This window comes from Amblyomma maculatum, chromosome 8 (assembly GCF_055883805.1).
Source record: "Amblyomma maculatum isolate TAMU_Amacu chromosome 8, ASM5588380v1, whole genome shotgun sequence".
Classification (NCBI taxonomy): domain Eukaryota; kingdom Metazoa; phylum Arthropoda; class Arachnida; order Ixodida; family Ixodidae; genus Amblyomma; species Amblyomma maculatum.
This window is the reverse complement of record NC_139351.1, coordinates 77,124,050-77,143,511: the sequence shown is the minus strand read 5'-3', so window position 1 is coordinate 77,143,511 and position 19,462 is coordinate 77,124,050. Positions and strand designations below refer to the sequence as shown.

Sequence of the window (19,462 nt, the reverse complement as noted above, 5' to 3'; positions counted from 1 at the left end):
TGCATATGCGTCTGTTTGCATAGCACATTCAAAAGCTTACATTTAGCGCCCTAAAACCAGTAACCAGGGACGTTTTTTTTTTACAAATTGATGTAGAGCTCTAAGAATGAAACGCATCTCATAGGCGAAAGCATGGCTCAACGCTACATCAAACATAGTCGTAGCTAATTATTGTCAATGGGAGCTATGTTACTTTGCTGAGCGGAAAAGCCCGTTAGTACGAAGATTTCGGCAAATGGAAGTGATTTAAGCTGCATTCTTTAAAGTGGCTGGCTGCAAGAAGTGCAGATCTCCTGTAAAAAAATATAAGAGGGCAACACTTCTTCCTCAAAAATCATCTTAGTGAAAAATGTCACAAAAGCGAAGGTTAAAAGAACTCGGAAATGAAAACCCACACTTTGGGTCTTAAATGTGGCCTTTGCAAATTGATGCAATATTTTCCAAAACGTCCCCCAAAACGTTTAAAGCTTTTTGCCCTGCGAAGTGGTAGTAGAGTAATAGCGTATTCAATGTGCCCGTTGTCAGAAGAAAAATAATTTTTGCAGTGGAACTCCCGTTTTGTCAAGGCGTACTAAGGACGACGTCTATTTTTCATATCATATTTGGGGTCGCACAAACATCTGCATATTTCAACAACTTCCCTGTTCACAATACGCTGAATATCAGACTTAGTACTGATCCGACACAACATAAGAAGCTATTCATGCTCGAATTTTAAAAGATTAATGGCTGGTGAACTAAAGCAATTCCGAAAAATTATAGATTAGAGTCTATACTTTCAATAGGCTCTGATTTGTCATGGTACTGTTGTCGCCTTAAAGAGCTAAGCAATGCGGCTGCTAATGTATTCACAATATAGTTGCGTACCTTGACGCGGGTCAAGCTTCACGATGTCAAGCGCACTGTTTGATCTATAAGTGGGGAGGAACGCCTCCGTATCTATTCTCTGCTGTGTAACTGATTATTAAACGTCTAATGTTTAACGAAAGCACGCAGTGGACTACATAGTCACCTATATTGTGGCGGCCCCTGTGCTTGTTTTGTGGAGAGGTCATGCGTGTAAACTGTGAGTGTGCAACTCGGCTTCACATAATTCAAGTTATACATATACGAAGAACCCATTCAATAGATTTGGACAGCGAGGTTTGTTTTCCATTTCAAAATCTAAATGATTTTATTTCTGGTGCCTAATAAACTCCAAACTATGTCCGCCATTTGCTTATACAAGCAGCACGATTAACCTGTGTAATTTGAATGAGGCAGCTTATCCAAAATTACCATAAAACTGATGCGAGTTACGCTGGACTCATTTAAAACTTTCCCAAAAGTTCCCCAGCCGTGAACCAGAGTTGGTACTTAAGCAAAAATATGGTGTTTTTGTTAAGAATAAGCATCGGGTTCCATCTCACACCTCGGGCCGCGAATGCTGAGCTTCCATCTCTAATTTTTAGCGAGTAGTTTCCTTCCAAGCAGAGCTATGTGGTCTCTTCCATACAAATCTGATACGAGCAGCCATGTAAAGCTCTAACTCCTTAATTATATGCTTCACTCAGCAAGCAAAATTTAATATCGCTTGTATGTCTTAAATCAAAGGAAGCAAAAAAATATTATCGGCATCACCTTTTCTTGTCAGGCGCACACCAGGTATGTAAATCTTGAGTGGTTGTGAAAAATTCTTTAGGAATGGTTAGGACTAATGTTACAGCGTACAATTAAGTTAGAGTCTCGTTGCGTAGCTGACAACATTTTGGCAACACTGGTCGACAAAAAGATATTTTTTCTGAATTTCTTGATAAACGGCATTGCCTTGAACTTGTAGACTATTCACTCCTTTAAATTCTAAAATAACGAGCGCTCATTTCCCCTTCACTTCTCTGCTACACACACACACACACACACACACACACACACACACACACACACACACACACACACACACACACACACACACACACACACACACACACACACACACACACACACACACACACACACACACACACACACACACACACACACACACACACACACACACACACACACACACACACACACACACACACACACACACACACACACACACACACACACACACACACACACACACACACACACACACACACACACACACACACACACACACACACACACACACACACACACACACACACACACACACACACACACACACACACACACACACACACACACACACACACACACACACACACACACACACACACACACACACACACACACACACACACACACACACACACACACACACACACACACACACACACACACACACACACACACACACACACACACACACACACACACACACACACACACACACACACACACACACACACACACACACACACACACACACACACACACACACACACACACACACACACACACACACACGCACGCACACGCACACACACGCACGCACACACACACACACACACACACACACACATGTATATATATATATATATATATATATTATTTTCACACACATCTCTTCTACACCCTGATTTCGCCATGCCTGCATGACCGCCGAGGTTTGTACTGCGTCAGATACTTTTACTAATCAATGAATTAAGCTAGAGCGTAGCGCTCTAAAAAAAGCTTTATTGTGTCGCTTTTAGTTCGAAAGCAATAATCCGGTCCTCACCACCGATCAATAGTCGTCATCACTCTTGGTTTACCCGTCGCCCTGATTGCGCTGTTCTCATGAGGTGTCATGTATAGCGGCTGCAATAAGCGATCTCCGAACGGTCATTTAAGTTCGCCAGCCAGCAGAGTGACTCGTGGAGCCTATTACTCGGAGATGACTGATCATGTCGTCTTGTACTGATTCCATACTTAAGATAAACCATAAGAGCGGATTCAAACCAGGTGGCTTGGAACGCAGGTAACCGGTTGCAGTTGAGTAGTCCAGTATATTAAGCACTGCTTCACCACGGTAGTTAAATTCACGCTGTGTAACCAGTATTAACACAGGGAGAACACGTAGTTTGACGGAATGGCTACCGTAATGTCACGTGTAGTGCAGAAACTGCCACTTTCCGGACTTTGTCACTATAATCGCTTTTAATGAATAACCACTGTCATTTGTTTAGGTATATGTATCGCTGCTCAAGTCCCCGAAGCTCCGATGACGGAGTAAAAACCTTTGCATGGGGAATGATTGACAAATCACTGAACTTTTCGACATCGACTTTTTATTTGCACTACACTACAAAATTAGGAGAGCGAACTGTACATTTATTGTATTCATTTAGGAGGTAATGCTACACAGAAAAAGACAGTCGCACTGCGTCACAAATGTATCCCACAAAACGGTGAATACGTCAGCTCCCGCTGCTCATCAACGTTAATGTTTAACTGAGCAAAGGTTCAGTCGAGATGCTCCATGTTACTGCCAAAGTTCAAATCTTCAGTATCATCCTTACAACGTACTATTTATTCAAGAAGATCGTAACAAATGCGTGATTAGCTACTCAATTTAATATACAGCAGCAGAGATTACATTACCGCAATAGACACATTATGATTGTGGTGTTCAAGGCGTGTTAAGCGTTACCATCCGGTTAATTTAGAACGTGTTTGATGCTAGAATTCATTTTGCTTTAACACGTGTAATATAATTCAGTTGGCTTGAAGACGTGTACATTCGTTTTCTTTTTTCGAGTTTGCAGAGGGGTATATCAAACTTTCGTAAGCAGAATTACGCCCCAATTCTGTTTCGACAGCGCAGCCAGCATCCCCCGTTAGAAGCTATGAGACCAGCCTGCCATTATTTTTTCCTGGCGTTGACTTGCCTTCTTTTGACGTGAGTATATATGCCTCCAAATCAAATAAGTTGTCTTGTACCTTACTCTAAATCTTTAGTAGTGCTTCCTCATTAATTCCATATTGTTCACCTAAAAAGTCACAAAACATGTTGAATATGAAGCTGGTTGACTTTATAAGTAATAATTTGAACCCACCTGTTTAATCACTATGAGGAACATAAGGCCATGAAATAACAATGCTCAAAACAATCCTACCAGACGTTCTATCAGGTTTATTTCATAAATACAGTTTTATCTCTGCGAATAACCCTTCTGTGTGCTCAATATTTATTAACTGCAAAGCAAAGCTGAGTTGAGCTACTTGTGCCCTACACTGATTCACAGCTCGAGATGACCCTTAGCCATCGAACACCTTGAGCACAGGCACCGGCCAGTTATGGTCTGGGCGTGTACAAAACATAAAAGCTTGATAGCTCATCGACAGACCAATTCCGCCAAAGTAGTATGAAAATATTTCTCTTTTGTTATGTACTCTTTAAAAGCGACGCTCTCCGGCTCATCATTCTGAGTTGTTAGCCCAGCCTTCGTCCTGTGTGCACCTTGTTCTGTTTATCGTCTTTTTGCTGGTTTCTATTATGATGCAAGAAAGCCCTTAAGCATCTCGTGTAGCACCGTTAGTTCGACAACCAAAAGTTGCACATAACCATTTTTACAAATTTTTTGTAGCATGACGCTTGCGCTTCTGTAATACCTTCGTTCTTTTCCCAGCCCAATAAGCTATTCTGGCTCCGCCTTGCATAGTGGGCATCTGTGGGCTTTCCACGTCGCAACCGGCCTCGGGCGGCGCAATCTTCCAGCATCGTCAAAAGGCTACACTAAAAGTAGCCACTCTGTGGAGTCTCCTACTTGCAACTGCTATCCGCAGTAGCAATTTCTCATCCTTATAAGCGCACAGGCGTCTCCGTTGCTCCACGTTAACACCCAAAAGACTGGCGTAATCTGAGCGGCCCACAAGAGGAACGCTAGCCTTAAACCTCGTCCTACATTGAATACCTAATGGAATCTTTAGGCAATGCCAAACATGTTGTGCTCTCATACATTAGTAGAATACTCTCGCTGAAGATTCAGCAGTGCAGCTCATAATAAGAAAAATTTGACCGGCCAAGGTTGATTTGCTGAATCATTTCAATCAAGAAGAAACTATTTCACTTGAAGAATATAAGTCATCCTGGCTGCCAAAATATTCAACTCGGTCTTTTTGTAAACAATGTCTGCTGCCATCTATATGTGCCTTTGGGAAGCAAACGTGGTGTTTCAATTTGCATTGTCCGCAGCTATTTAACATTTAGATATTTGACATTTATCCTGAAAATATTTATTTCATGTAGCCTCTACAATCATTCTCTTTAACGCTTATTCAGCTAAGGTTTATCTGAGGTAGCCTCAGTTAGCATTTTCTTATGTCCAAGGGATATTGTATGCAGATCAGTGCGGTCGTAGCAGCGGGCTGGGAGGTAGTGAGCAAAATAGAGGGGTAGGCAATAAATTGTTATGGCTGAGGAAGAAGCGGGCAGTGGAGTGGGCAGAAGCACTCACGGTAGGCTCGCCGCGATTCATTGAATTCATCTCACAGTCATCGGATGTCTACTCTCTTTTGTCTGATCTTTTTGTTTATTGATTTGCCACCCCTAAACAATTCGATTTGCCTGGCTATATTACCTGGCATGGCGTGACATGGTCCATAGGGTCACGAAGAGTCGGACACGACTGAACGCCTGAACTGAACTGAATACCTTTTTTGTCTTACTACTCCAGGCTCCTCCATTTATTGCATCTGTTTCATTTGCTGTATTCGCTGTTATTAAAACACAAAACGCGATAAGGAGAGTGTTCTCATTATTTTTCTTTTCCCTCCTATCCTTTTCCCAATCACTGAAGAATTGCTGGGTGCTTGGCTACACACACACACACACACACACACACACACACACACACACACACACACACACACACACACACACACACACACACACACACACACACACACACACACACACACACACACACACACACACACACACACACACACACACACACACATATATATATATATATATATATATATATATATATATATATATACGTAACGCTATGCTACCTAGCTATAGTCGTGATCTTGCTCCAGCAGCTTATTACGTATACAATCTTGAGACATGATTATAAAAGCTGTGGAGTTTTACCAACGGCAGGCAATTTAACATATGTCATCCGATTACTTCCGGGAAGTTTATAAGGAAAAAGCTGCCTGGAGTAAACAGTTCAGCGTTTTTCGAGGCAAGCTTTCCAGAAACTTCATGGGTGAAAAATTACATACGAAGGCAATTTTCAGAACTGTAGCATTTGGCAGTTCTGATTTTGTGCTTGACTGAGATTTTACACGTATCTAAAATGTAAACAGCGCCTACCAACTGCCTCACTAAGCTTTTGTTCTTCTAAAGATGCATTTCTTCTTGTGGCTAATCTGTTCCTGTTATGAAATAAGTTGGGTGGCCCTGCACACAGAGCCATAATGTCCACAATTTGTAAGATAATTTCAGGAAATTATGACTATTCATTACTAGCAAGGCGATGTCACTAAGGAGCAAGTACGCAGAAGATCACGCATCGTAACATGCGGAGCTGTCACTGCTCTGAACGAAATATCACTCCCAAAGCGCTTGCAGCTGACATGGATGAGCACTGATCCTGCAATTGTTCGTGGTGACCTAACGTCACCACATGACATCAGGAATTTGGGTGGTATATACTAACTGTGGCTGCTTATTCTTGATGGGAAGTGGCATAAAAGTAATCCTTTAGATTTCTTAGAAGTCAAGTCACGCACGCGGCTCCTTCGTAGCGCAGGCGCGTTCATAGTGATTGGTTAAGGTGTGGCTGGCGATCTGCAGTGGTTACGCTGGTAGCTTAGTAGATTAAAGCCGTCTATAATACTTGCAAAGGAAGAACTTGACACTCGCCATATTCTGTACTGACCGCAACCAACGCAGTATACTTAAGCAGTGGAAAGGACAGATAGAGAAATTCCACGAAGCCCAAGTGTCGCCCAGTGGTTACCTATATTTGCTCATATGTAAATAGTTCCATTGTTTCGAGTATAGAGTGAGGAAAATGTCGCATGATTCAGACAGAGCTGTTAATTTTTAGCACGCGAAAAGTGGTTTCTCCTTCAGATACTAGGCATTACGAGATAGAAAAAGAGACCTGATACTTGTTAAAAGCTTCCTGTGCCTAGCCTAAGGAAAATATCTCTGATCTACTCAGTTATACGACTATATTCCTCCACTGCAGAAATGCGTGCGTACTGAACAATGTTCCGTAGAGTTTTGAAGAATACAATTTTGAGGAAGCTTTTAACCTCGCGTGGGCTCCATGCTGTCGCGCAGGAGGGCGAGTAACGACATATGATAACTGAAGTAAGAAAAATAGTTCATGCTGGGTACATCCACGTGTCATGCAATTACGCAATCGATGCATCATGCACTGCTGAAAGCGGCTTGATGGCGATGTTTAACAATCGTCACACTTAGGTTGCGCATGAACACTGGCAACCACATTGATTATTTAGCCATCGTCGATGATAAAGTCGCCGTAGATGATAAGGAGAGCGTGCAGTGCCCACAAAAGCAGATTTTCCGCCACATCGCGGCCAGAGGCCACCACCGCGATTGTTACTTGAACTCGGCAGTGTAGGGCGAGGTGGCGCGAATACTTTGCGCCGGTACGCAGTGCACTAGAAACTCTCCAACACTGAAAGATTTGTGCCTTTGCAGTGGCGTGAACGTAGATAGTTATTAAATGCTCCATTTGCACTTAGTACTATTTCACTTAAAAACGCTTGAAGTATTGCTTAAACAGCAAACAATGTCATTTTAAAAATTTCTTTGAGATACACTTGGAACATGTGGTTGTTCTCTAGGCTTGACGGACGAAACAATGATGGAATTTATGAGTTCAAAAGTAGCAGTTCGCTCCAACATTAAAATATACGCAATAGGTGACGACCTACTCGATATTGTGATCTAAAAGCATCGGAATCTGCAAACGTCAGCATCTGCAAAAACAGGTCTGACTGATTTCTGATGCCACCTAAAAACAAATTTGTTACACAGCTTTTTCTACCACCTTTTCTGAGGCAAGAAATGTGCGGGAAACTGGTTGGTAATGCAAACTGCTTACAAAACTTAGCGGTCAGCTTACCAGGACCACTTGGCAAATTGTGGCAACTACGCTCAGCAGAGTTGGCTGCCTTTTGGCTTATCATTGTTATTCAGGCATGGCTGTATTTTGCATCACGACGTCGTAATACGTGCCATGCTAGAGGTTTGCGTCGAGGTGTTAGGCTCGAAACACCTTGCAGTCTTCATGGGTTAATCTACGCAACTCCCCTAAACTCAGGAAGTCATGCTATCGCTTTTGCCCAAAGCAGGTGCTGCAGGTATGAACCTTGAACAGCAATTTATGTTCGGAACGAGTTGGAGGTGAAGTTTTAAGTACAATGCTAGACTTGTGTACGATGCCCTAAGTTGTTCTGAGAAGACAAACTGTACAAAGCAACAGCTAAAATTAACCCTGTCGACAAGCAGCTGTTTACCTAACAATGTGCAGGTCAAAAACCCTAAAAAAGCAACTATTCTAGATTTGTGTTCGAGCTCTCAACGTCTGCAGACGTTGAGCGTTATGCAAACCCATGCTCGTTGAACGTAGGCTTTCTTTCAAAACAGCACGCGCAATCTTGTTTACTAAAATTAGAAGACGCTTACGCCGCATTAAGAGCATACGCGAAGCGCCTTTAACACCGCCTTTTGACTGCATGAATTTTACTTCAAGATTTTCTTGCTAACACCATCTGAAAGCTAAAATCATTATCACTGTAAAATCCGTGAACATCCCAAACATAAATTGCAAAGTCACAAGCACACAACGCATTCGCTACATGCTTGCTGGTCTTCATCATCTATGCGGAGCGTATCCGTGTGTCATGCTGGGTAATAGGAATGCGATGTGAGTAGGAGTGAGCCGGATCTTCGGAGCCGCTCCTTTCAAAGAGCGGGTGAGCGATTTGGCTAAGCAAAGCCGGATCCGCTGGAGCCGTCGCATCGGGAGCGGCTAGAACCGGATCTTTCGGAGAGCTGGTTGCTGGTTCTCTCGTTCAGTGAACCTTTCCGTCCAGGCGGGTGCCATAGAGAAAGAGATTGGTAAAGAGCGGACACTCAGTGAAAACTGGCCCCAGGAAATTACGCGCGACTTGTAGCGCTGCCGCCGACTGATAGATGGCGGTACCAGCGCGGACATGCGCGGACGTGCGCGCGACGACACCCGCTGCAGCAGTAGCCCGCCGGAGCAGACGACAGAAAGTTGTCGAAAGGAGCGAGCTGTTGTCTGCTCGTGCCTCGCCGGGCCTGTGCGGCACAGACCGCATATTTTTATCTCTCGTGGGCTGCTATGCGGAACGACGTCAAGGTGAGCAACGTTTTTCGCTGAACTACGCTGCATTTCAAGCAGTTTACCATGACCACGCCGGCCGCGGCCCATTAAGTTTCCAAGCTCGTGAATAGGCGCGCCGGCTATTCTGGCATAGAGACGTTCAGGTGCAGTTCGTGACGCTCTGGCAGTTTCCAACCACGGCGAGGTTTAATATGTTGTGTTCCTGTGAAAGTAAGCTACATTTCAAATATTTTATCTCAGCACGCTGGACAAAGTGGCATGTGAAGGCAACAAGGCACGCCGTTGCGCCAACATGGCGTATTAGCCGGCCGGTGCGGCCAGGCCTGACGCTGTTTGCCGAACGGCTCGTTTTCTTAAGTGTCGCGTTTAACAGGGCGGCGGTAAGGTGAGAAATGTTGAAATTCTTGACTTTCTTGTCAAACTGCGCAGTATTTCAGGCAGTTTAGCTCAGTACGGCTGCGACTGCGCTTCAGAAAATCGCGCGTGAAGGGCAAGCTAACAGGCATGACAAGGCGTGCTGGCGGTGGTGACGTGAGATAGCGTGAGGCGGTTTTGAGAACGTTTAACAGGGCAACTGCAAGCTGAGAAATGTTTCATTCTTGACAAACTGCGAGGAATTTTGGGCAGTTTAGCTCAGCAAGGCGGTCTGCGCTTCACAAAGTCCCGTATGAAGGGCAAGCTTCATTGTTTCAGCTATTCAATGCTTTTGAGGAATGCTGTTAGTTGAGTGGCTGATATTTCACTCACTGTAGAAATGCATTTTCAGATAGGTTCGGTTAGCCTGCATTTCCTGACCTCTACGTTGCAAGAGTAGCTTTTGTATCAATTTTACGAATGACAGCTTTTTTGTTCAGGACCATAACAGCTGCTCAACAAATCTTCAGTACGCACCCATATGCACAGATGTGTGCGCGGTGCAGTGGCCTTACAGTTCATTGCAACCTTCTGCATCATGTTCATTCCTTTTCCAAATGCACAGCATGGACCCATGGACTGTAGCCGAAGCACGGCAGATCCGACGAGTGAACGGTGTCGCCTTCGCCCAAGTGTCAGTACTCCTCTCTGCCCTGAACAATACAAGTTACCCTTGGCAAGGTAGCCGCGACTGGGACTGTGTAGTTTATGTATAATGCCTGTTTTAATACATATCATTTGTCTTAATTCGGAAATGAATGTTATGGCATTTTTTGTCTCTACCTAAGTGCTGTTTCTCGCCTTGTGTATTTTTATTTTTGTGTACTGTGCACATCACCTAATGTGTGCCAAGTTTTGTCAATGCATCCTTCTACATCTGTTGCATCTGTTATGTGTTTTATATGCAGCAAAATAAATGTTCATTTCACAAAGCACTTGTTGTCTTTTCGGCAATACTGTTTTGCAATGGCTGTGGCGCAGCTGCGTTGATGGCTAGTTGAGAGAACTGGGAATCTATTTCTCATGTTATGCATTTTGAAAATTAATAGAAACACTAGCAGACCATGTAAAACCAAAATAATGCGCCAAAAGTGCAGGGAAGGGCGCAACGCATGCTAGCATTCAAATAGCGCGCCATTCAGCAGGACCGGAAGTAGTTGCCGCCGGCCGCTCGGTGCGCTACAGTCAAATGGGCCACTGGGCCCTATGGTAGTGTCCGCTCTTTACCAGTCTCTTTCTCTATGCGGGTGCGGCTTCCGCGCCAGCTATTGAGCTGGTTGTTGGTTATCTCGTTCAGTGAACCTTTCCGTCACCAGCGGGTGCGGCTTCCGCGCCATCTATTAGCAAAGCGCGAAGGCAACCTCATGCCCTTTCTCACAAGATTCACAATAATGTCCTCGCCCTCGGCTGTCGTTTGAGCGTAGTGCGCAGTTCTTTTGGAGAGCGAGTGAGGTGGTTCTTTTGCTTTTGTTCTATAAATGGAGATCTGCTTGAAGGCTTGAACGGCAGTTCTTTTGAAAAGCCGGTTATCTCTCTTTCAGTGAGCCTTGTCGGTCAAAGCCGGGTGAGATTTCTCAAAACGCAAAGCGAAAAAGCAACTATACCGCCCTTCCTTGTCAGTGTCACAACCAACCCACTGCCTTCGGATCTTCCCGCGGGTACCACGGGCGCAGTGCTGCTGATGCCCGCACTTTTTTTATCTTGCAGTTTTGTGGTTTCGTTCCAAGCCTACCAGTGGGGACCGGTACTCGTACTCGTCCCCTGTGTAAAGTGGTCCGCGGCAATCGCTTTGGCTCTGTATGCGTAATATAGTTTGACACCCGATGCTCCTGAAAGGGGGAGTAAAGAAGCATAATTGGCAAAGTATGGCCCTCGACGCCCTTGAGGCCAGGCGTCAGGGGATCGCGGCCAATGTTGTCGTACACCAGGCGGGCTTAGTACGTGGTGTTTTTTAGTGTCCGGAGCGGTGCCATGCTCCGGAGAGGAGAAAAGCAGAGCGTAATGGTCCGAATGTTCCGCGTTCTTTCGTAGCACCTTCCTCAGACGTCTCAACAGGCAGAAACCGCAAAAGCAATCACAACCGCAGGCAGAAACTACTGCTAAATGCCACCTCTTGCTGCGTCACGTAAGAGCCGAAATTGATTTTACATTTCATTACTATTAATATTATATATATATATATATATATATATAGGGGAAATGAGGGTGCTCGTTATAATACATGAACGAAAGAAGCCATCAGTCGGCGAGGCCAAGGAAAGCGTTGGGGATGGTACTTTACGTCTTTTTTTTTAATGTTTACTTGGATAATTACAGAGATTAGTAATGTAATCTGTTTAGGGGAAATATAATTAAACATAAAGTAGAAGAAAAAACAACGTGCCGATGGTGGGAACCGAACCCACGACCTCCGAATAACGCGTCCGGTGCTTTTTCAACTGAGCTACATCGGCCGCTGTCCCCCCTGCTACTTTCTTGGGTATTTATGTTGTCTGTATACGAACCTTGAGAGTGTTCACCAGCGCCACCCTCAGCCAAGGCGGCGGACGTGGAACGTCCTTTGTTACCACCAGCGTCACGTAGAGCGTGATCAAGAGCGAGGGCGAAAGCTGTGCTAGAACAATCTTACGCTACCTATGGCTTCAAGACTGCCAGAACCGAGACCCCTGTAAGCTACAAGCAGATCAATTAAGGGGAAATGGGGGTGTTCGTTATAATACATGAAGGAAAGAAGCCATCAGTCGGCGAGGCCAAGGAAAGCGTTGGGGATGGTACTTTAGTCTTTTTTTTAATGTTTACTTGGATAATTACAGAGATTAGTAACGTAATCTGTTTAGGGGAAATATAATTAAACACAAAGTAGAAGAAAAAACAACGTGCTGATGGTGGGAACCGAACCCACGACCTCCGAATAACGCGTCCGGTGGTGTTCCAACTGAGCTACATCGGCCGCTGTCCCCCCTGCTCAATTCTACCTTGAAGAAGGACGGTCCACCGTCCGAAACTGTTGGAATAAAATAGATAATCGGGAAAGTTGTGTGACCCCCTGTTTGAATTTAACTCTGGCCCATTAGTAACAAGCAATCCATGTCTATATATATATATATATATATATATATATATATATATATATATATATATATATATATATATATGTATATATATGTATATATATACATGGAAAAAGCAAGAGAGTTCCAGAAACCCATCTACTTCTGCTTTATTGATTATGCGAAAGCGTTTCACTGAGTAGATCAATGTAGATTGTGGCAGGCTCTCCAAGAGTTGGGAGTTCCAACTCACCTCATCTGACTCCTCAGGAACCTGTATGAAGGGCAAGAGGCCACAGTCAGAACTGGTTAGGGTCTTACTGATTGGTTTCCGATTTAGAAAGAAGTGAGGCAAGGCTGCATACTGTCGCCCTGTCTATTTAGCCTATATGCATACTCCATCATGAGGGAGGCCGGTCTGGACGAGTCTTCAGCTGGAGTGAAGATTGCACGAAAACGTATCAACAACCTTAGATATGCGGATGATACCACTTTACTGGCAGAAAGTGAAGTGGAACTCAAGACACCTGATGCGCGTACAAGAGAGTGAGAGGTTTGGGCTTAAACTGAACATTAAACAGACAAAGATCATGGCGTCTTACCCTATCAAGTCCTGGAGCATCAAGGAACAAGAAGTGGAAGCTGTGACAAATTTTCTCTTCTTGGTCTCCAAGATTACCCCGGAAGGAGACTGCAGCCATGAAATTAGAAGACGCCTGCTTCTGGGAAAGAGAGCCATGGTTAGCATTAACCGCCTAGTAAAGAGCAGACATTAGTCTGCCAACCAAGATCCGTATAAATCGTGCTATGGTCTTTCCAATTGTGATGTATTAATGCGAGAGTTGGACTGTGAAGAAGGCTGACCGCCGAACAATTGACGCGTTTGAATTGTGGTGCTTGCGGAGACTCTTGAGAGTTGCTTGGACGGTCATAAGATCAAAGCAGTCAATATTTCGACCATAAACCCTGACTGCTCATTGGAGGGTCAAATTCTAAAGTTAAAGCTCAGCTACTTTGGTCATGTGATGAGAAGAGAGGAGTCGCTGGAGAAAGATTTGATGTTGGGAAAGGCTGAGGTTCACCGGAGAAGGGGTAGGCAGCGAACGCGATGGTTAGATGGCATCCTCGAGGCGCTGCAGATGAAGTTATGTGATGTTAGGAATATAGTGAGATACCGAAAAGCTTGGCGTGACATGGTCGATAGGGTCACGAAGAGACGGACACGACTGAACTGAACCGATATATATATATATATATATAATGAAGAGGGGTTTATTGGGGGTTATTCGGACGACTGGAGACGACGACAGGTGACACATGAAGATCGTAGAGTGAAGCAAATTCTCGTTCGAACAAGACAGTCTGAGCTTTTAGTGCGCGCACCAGCTGATCGGCCAGGAACCCAGCAGTCTTTATCGCCGTTTGCGTGGGCTTCCTTGCATATATATATATATATATATATATATATATATATATATATATATATATATATATATATATATATATATATATATATATATATATATAATGTCCGGCCTCTCCTGAGCGAACCACTCACCTCTACAGATGTAAGTGAGCCAGTGAGCGGTTCAAGTGAGCCGTCGTGCCCATCTCTACTGAGTAGCAGGTTTCAGATCCGAATGGCGACAAATTTACTTGAGTGATTTACTTCTGGAATGAAATACCTCTATGGGTAGATCAGTAGAACATTCGCGCCGATTTTGCCTTGATTTTGACTCGTGCTTTTGTCATACAGCTTTATTTTCTGTGGGGAAATTGAAATTACTGCAGGAAGTCACGTGTCTTTAACCCATAATTATGCCGATCAATCACGATTGTTCCCGGCGAATATTTATTAACCCCTGTGTCAAGGATACCGACGAGTTTAAACCGAACGGGCTGGATCGCCTCGCGTCGAATCAATTCGTTACATGAAAACACTGCTATGTTTGGTAATCTGAAGAGCTCGCCTTTACAAATAAATGAAGTAAGATGTGGTGATTTAATCTCGAAGACGGGCCCGTTACTTTTCAAATTGGCTGACTCGGCTTCGTTTCTATTTAACGTAGTTCAAATGGTGCCCATCAGCATATAAATAACGAAATCATCGAGATCTTTTAGGAAAGACTCAAATTCATTGTATCAGTGTTAACAATCTGGGATGCTGTCCCTGTTGTGTAGATATTTAACATAATAAGGAAATTCACAATAGTTTCAGGCGGATAATAAACTGATTGACCCCTATTTTTTTTTTACTGAGATTTTTATTACTTCACCGCCTAATATTGTTCCCAAAAAATTTTCTATGCTAGGCTGATGAATAGTAGATCATGTTTTTGGTTTTGTTGACACTTATTCTGAATTAGCGTTTTGAAGCAAGAGCGTTAATTTCCCCGTTGTCCGGAAACTTCTTGCAGTTGACAAGCAAAAGCATTGATTTGGGGAAATATTAACTAGCAGGCGACATGATCAGCAGTTGTTAATAGATAGCTGGTAAGACACAACCAGACCACACCACAAAGTAGGAGTATATATCGGATAGCTTATTTGGGATGGTAGGATTGAGAAGCGGAACTAACCCACTGGGACTCTTGGAATCATAGACATTCATTGAAGCCTTAATCCTCAAATGCACCTTCATCGAGTTTGGTGAAGTGGAGCTTTCTATCTAGTCAGCAGCTGTTGCAAAAACATGGTAGCTTACAACTATAACGACCATGTGAGGGATAACAGATTTAATTGAGCTAGTAGTACGGTTAATCTACGCGAACAATGTTCTGGAATGGAAGCCGCAGAGGACCGCCAATAACGCTTAGCGCCCTGCCCCTAGCAATAAGCTTAATGTTCCCCATGCTAGATTTAGCTTAGTTTGGAAAATATGTACCACAATATAATATTTACACATATATTAACCAAATACCTAATGAATATTTTATATCCTATGTATCTTATTCTCTCTCAAACCTAGGGTCTTGCGCCGACTTTGGAAACTCGATTGCGATCGCTTCAGCAAACACGATACTACTTCTAGTAACTTAAAACATTCTTCAAAGCCGCTGCTCGGCTCATCTGGTTCTGCTGACACAAAAACGGAGACGTCGTGGAATCAGCGCAAATACAATATTTTTACTCCCACTTCTGGCCTGCCGCCCTTCGTAAAATGCTACCTGAGAGAGATTTTTGAAAAACACCCTAAGCGTAAAATATACTGCGCACTGCAAGAGTTACGGAAGTACCCGGCCTGTGTACCGTCATTGCCCAAAGTAACTAGGCTGCGTTTTCCGCTTCTTAGTCAGGTAGTGGAGAATTCTTGCCACTCCTGATGCTGTAAATCTATGCAAAGTAAATGTGACCTGGTGTCCACATTTCTTAACAAGTTGCGGTTCTCTGGGAATTAATTTTGGCTTTAGAATATAAAGGAGAACCAAACCGGTCAGCCTGGTTAATTTTAGCAAGAACGCTATTTAAGCGAACCATTAGTTCCCCTTTTTGGCACTATGCTTACCCCTGCCATCCCCAGATTTGCGAAAGCCTTGTCATGAATCTTAAATTCTCTTTCGATAATCTTACGCACATACAGTTGCGAAAACCTTAATAAAACCTAACAATGCACCCTTGTCTGGCAGTTAAGCGTCATCGTTTCGTTGTGGCGCCTTTAGATGCCTCTTAAGCGTTTTAAAAATTGCGGCGTTCAGTATAACCTCCGGGGTTTTTCTATATACTGGTCCAAATCTGCAGTAGAACGTATTCCTTGGTAAATTAGTTTTTTTATTATACTGTCGCACAAATCAATTGCAAAATAATAAATATAAACAGTCGTAATCTCCAATAAGCCCTGGTGCTTAGGGAAGAGCAATCGCTAAATTTTGAAACGGTTCTTTAAATTCTATGACGCATTATATATGAGGCGACCGTGCTAGGGAATGTAAAACACGTGATCTGTCTGTTGGGAATCTCACTTATCTTAGAAATGTGTGCACATCTGGCAACGCGCTATGTACATCCAGCAGTAGAAATAACTTGTCTACTCTGCGGACGTCTGTCTGTCCTCTGAGAAGGAACACCAGATAAGCTGCTAAAACAGCTGCGTCGGATGGGTAGACATGGTGACACGGCCTTTTCCGTACAGAATAATGAAGACCCCTGAATAGTTGTGGGCGCACATTTTACAGCTCGCATTTTTACTGGCAAGCCAGAAGAAAAATTTTAGGCAGACCAAGGTCATATGTATTCCGCAATTGTCCTTAAGGGGCACGAATGAGCTTCACTGTACTGATGTTAGTCATCTCAGATAATGGATGTATTTGGTCGTCTGCTATAAATGCCTGTTTTCTGGTATATTTACGATGGTAGTTATCTTGTGTATTATATAATCGAATTATTACATCGCTGAATACATTCCTTCAATTTCATCGGGTATCCAGAGTGCTCTCATGGCATCAAGTTTGTGCAGAATTGGAAAACCTCAAGAGTAAAGGTGCGTTGTCATGTTATCTTTTCATACTGCCAGTAAATAAAATTCGATCGAATTTTAACCCTTTATTTTTCAATGTATCAATGGTTCCTTCGAATCAGGATTCGAAGGAACCCTTATATATTTATTTCATTCGGAAACATTTCCTTGGAAGTGGTTGCGGGCACATTGATTCGGGTGTTCGGTTGCTTAGCCGAACGAGTTCAGGTAAATCTGAGCCACGCTGCTAGTGTTTCATGAAAATATAATTTAAGGCGTTCACATACGGTACGATCCGTGCACGCTAAATAAGTTAAAATGGTCACATTTATTCTCAGCGTTCCTTTACATCACACGTGGTAGAACGATATTATTTAGGACTTCAATTTCCAAAACCCAGCATAAAGAAGATATTTACAGACGAAAATACGATACAGCTATATTTCAAAGTAATAAACCACTGTGGTCAGTAGTGCTTTGTTCTTACGTTCAGAATATACTCACCATAAAACAATCATTTTCTGTCGTGTTCTAATCAATACTGGCGCAAAAAGAGTAGCTTTGTTCTGTTATGCCTTAGGCCCAAGCGCCTAGTGCAGAAAATCAGGGCAGGTGAGATGCTCCCGTTCAAGTTCAAGTAATCTCTTAGTAGAACAGAAAGAAATGCAATACGTAGAAATGTGACAATTATATGCACTTGTGATCATTTGAAACCCCATTCCGTCGCGTTAAGGAATCAAATGCTGCATTTGCCATATTATTTTGGGTTTAGCAAGACGAGCCCTATCAGTAAGCGATCTCGATGAATTGAAACAACACAAAACATAACAGCCGATTCACGCCTTTCGAATGGCAGCTATCAGTAGTAATAAAAACACTGATTATAAATCAAGAACCACCAAAGCCTTGTCAATGAACATTCATGTCATATTGCAATTTTTATTAAGAATCGAAGAAGATAGATTTCGGTAGTCCCGTGAGCTGCAGATGACATAGTAAAGTATGGCGGCAGTTTGAATAGGGTTGTGGCTCGTTTCAGATTTATGTAACCGTGTAAGAAAGCCACAATATAGGTTTTCTTTGTCGATAACAGCCATCCATGTTGACAATATTGACCGTTTAATTATATGGCGTGTAAGACATTGATACACCCTTGCGACTTATTGAGATGACGAAGATAACTTAGATCATGTTGGTATTTTTGCCACACAGTGACCTCACCCAGCAGATAAGTGGCTTTCCACTCAGGTCCATCTGAAGTTTTCCGCAGCAGGGATGAATTCAATAGAAGGGTATGCTTACATAATGACATAATTTTTTTAGATCAAAAAGGGCACAAGAAGACTGCGCAAACACGGTGAGGAAGAATGTGTTGATCATAACGGCGGATCGAGATGACTAATTCTCTGTAAAACAGGGGCCTTCAAAAGCACATAGAAAACATGCAGTGTAGTACAAAGCTATGTATAGGGCGAGAGAATAGGATACCAGCTGTGTAGTAGCATTAGTGAGGAATCAGCTTGAGGTCTCGCCAATTCTATCAAATATGAAAAGTTTGGCACAAATTATTTAAGACGTTCCTTCAGCAGTTTCCTTATGTGCATGACTGAGCGAGTAGTATTTTGTTAGAGTATGCGTATAAGAACATACGTTACAAGCCTAAAAGGGCAAAGAAAATGTCTAAGGACGTGTTTAAGAAGATAAATATCTCATTTGGCGTTTACCTCACTCGTCGTTAAACCAGAAAGACTTGTCATCAATAACCGCCAAACGTGCATCTACTTTGTTACTGAACACTTATGCCAACAAAGTGCGGTACTGCCTTTCAGATATATAAAGTTCGAGGTAGCTGAGTATCTTATATTCAAATCATGGTTACACGATAATTTGTATCCCGTCTATCAAAGTCAATGCCATTTTTGCTATAAAAATGCACTAGTACATTTCGCTGTGAAACGAGAGCGCCTAGTTTGTGTGAGGAAACAACGTATTTTAAAGGAGGATGTAAATAACTATTTATAGATGTTTACAAACTTCAAGCTCTCTTTATTTAGTTCAGGAGTCTGTGTTTTCAAAAACCTTATAAGTGGTTTCTTTAGTTGCCCTTTTACGTTTAGAGACGCTGAGAACGCACTTGAAAATATAAATTTATAAGGTGCCAATTTTGCTCATTCACGCTGTCAATAATAAACTCTTACCACAGCAAAGCATTGTCCGCAAAAACTACAAGG

General features: G+C 43.0%; 1 long non-coding RNA gene across 1 annotated transcript in view; it reads left to right on the top strand.

The window, feature by feature from the left end:
* The first annotated feature begins 3,662 nt into the window (after window positions 1-3,662).
* The window catches only part of LOC146181567 (uncharacterized), a 34,058-nt gene continuing 18,258 nt past the window's right edge, over window positions 3,663-19,462 (top strand). Inside the window, exons 1-2 of the long non-coding RNA XR_014700452.1 lie at window positions 3,663-3,847; window positions 17,203-17,255. This is a non-coding gene — a long non-coding RNA (uncharacterized LOC146181567). The remainder of the gene's footprint in view (window positions 3,848-17,202; window positions 17,256-19,462) is intronic.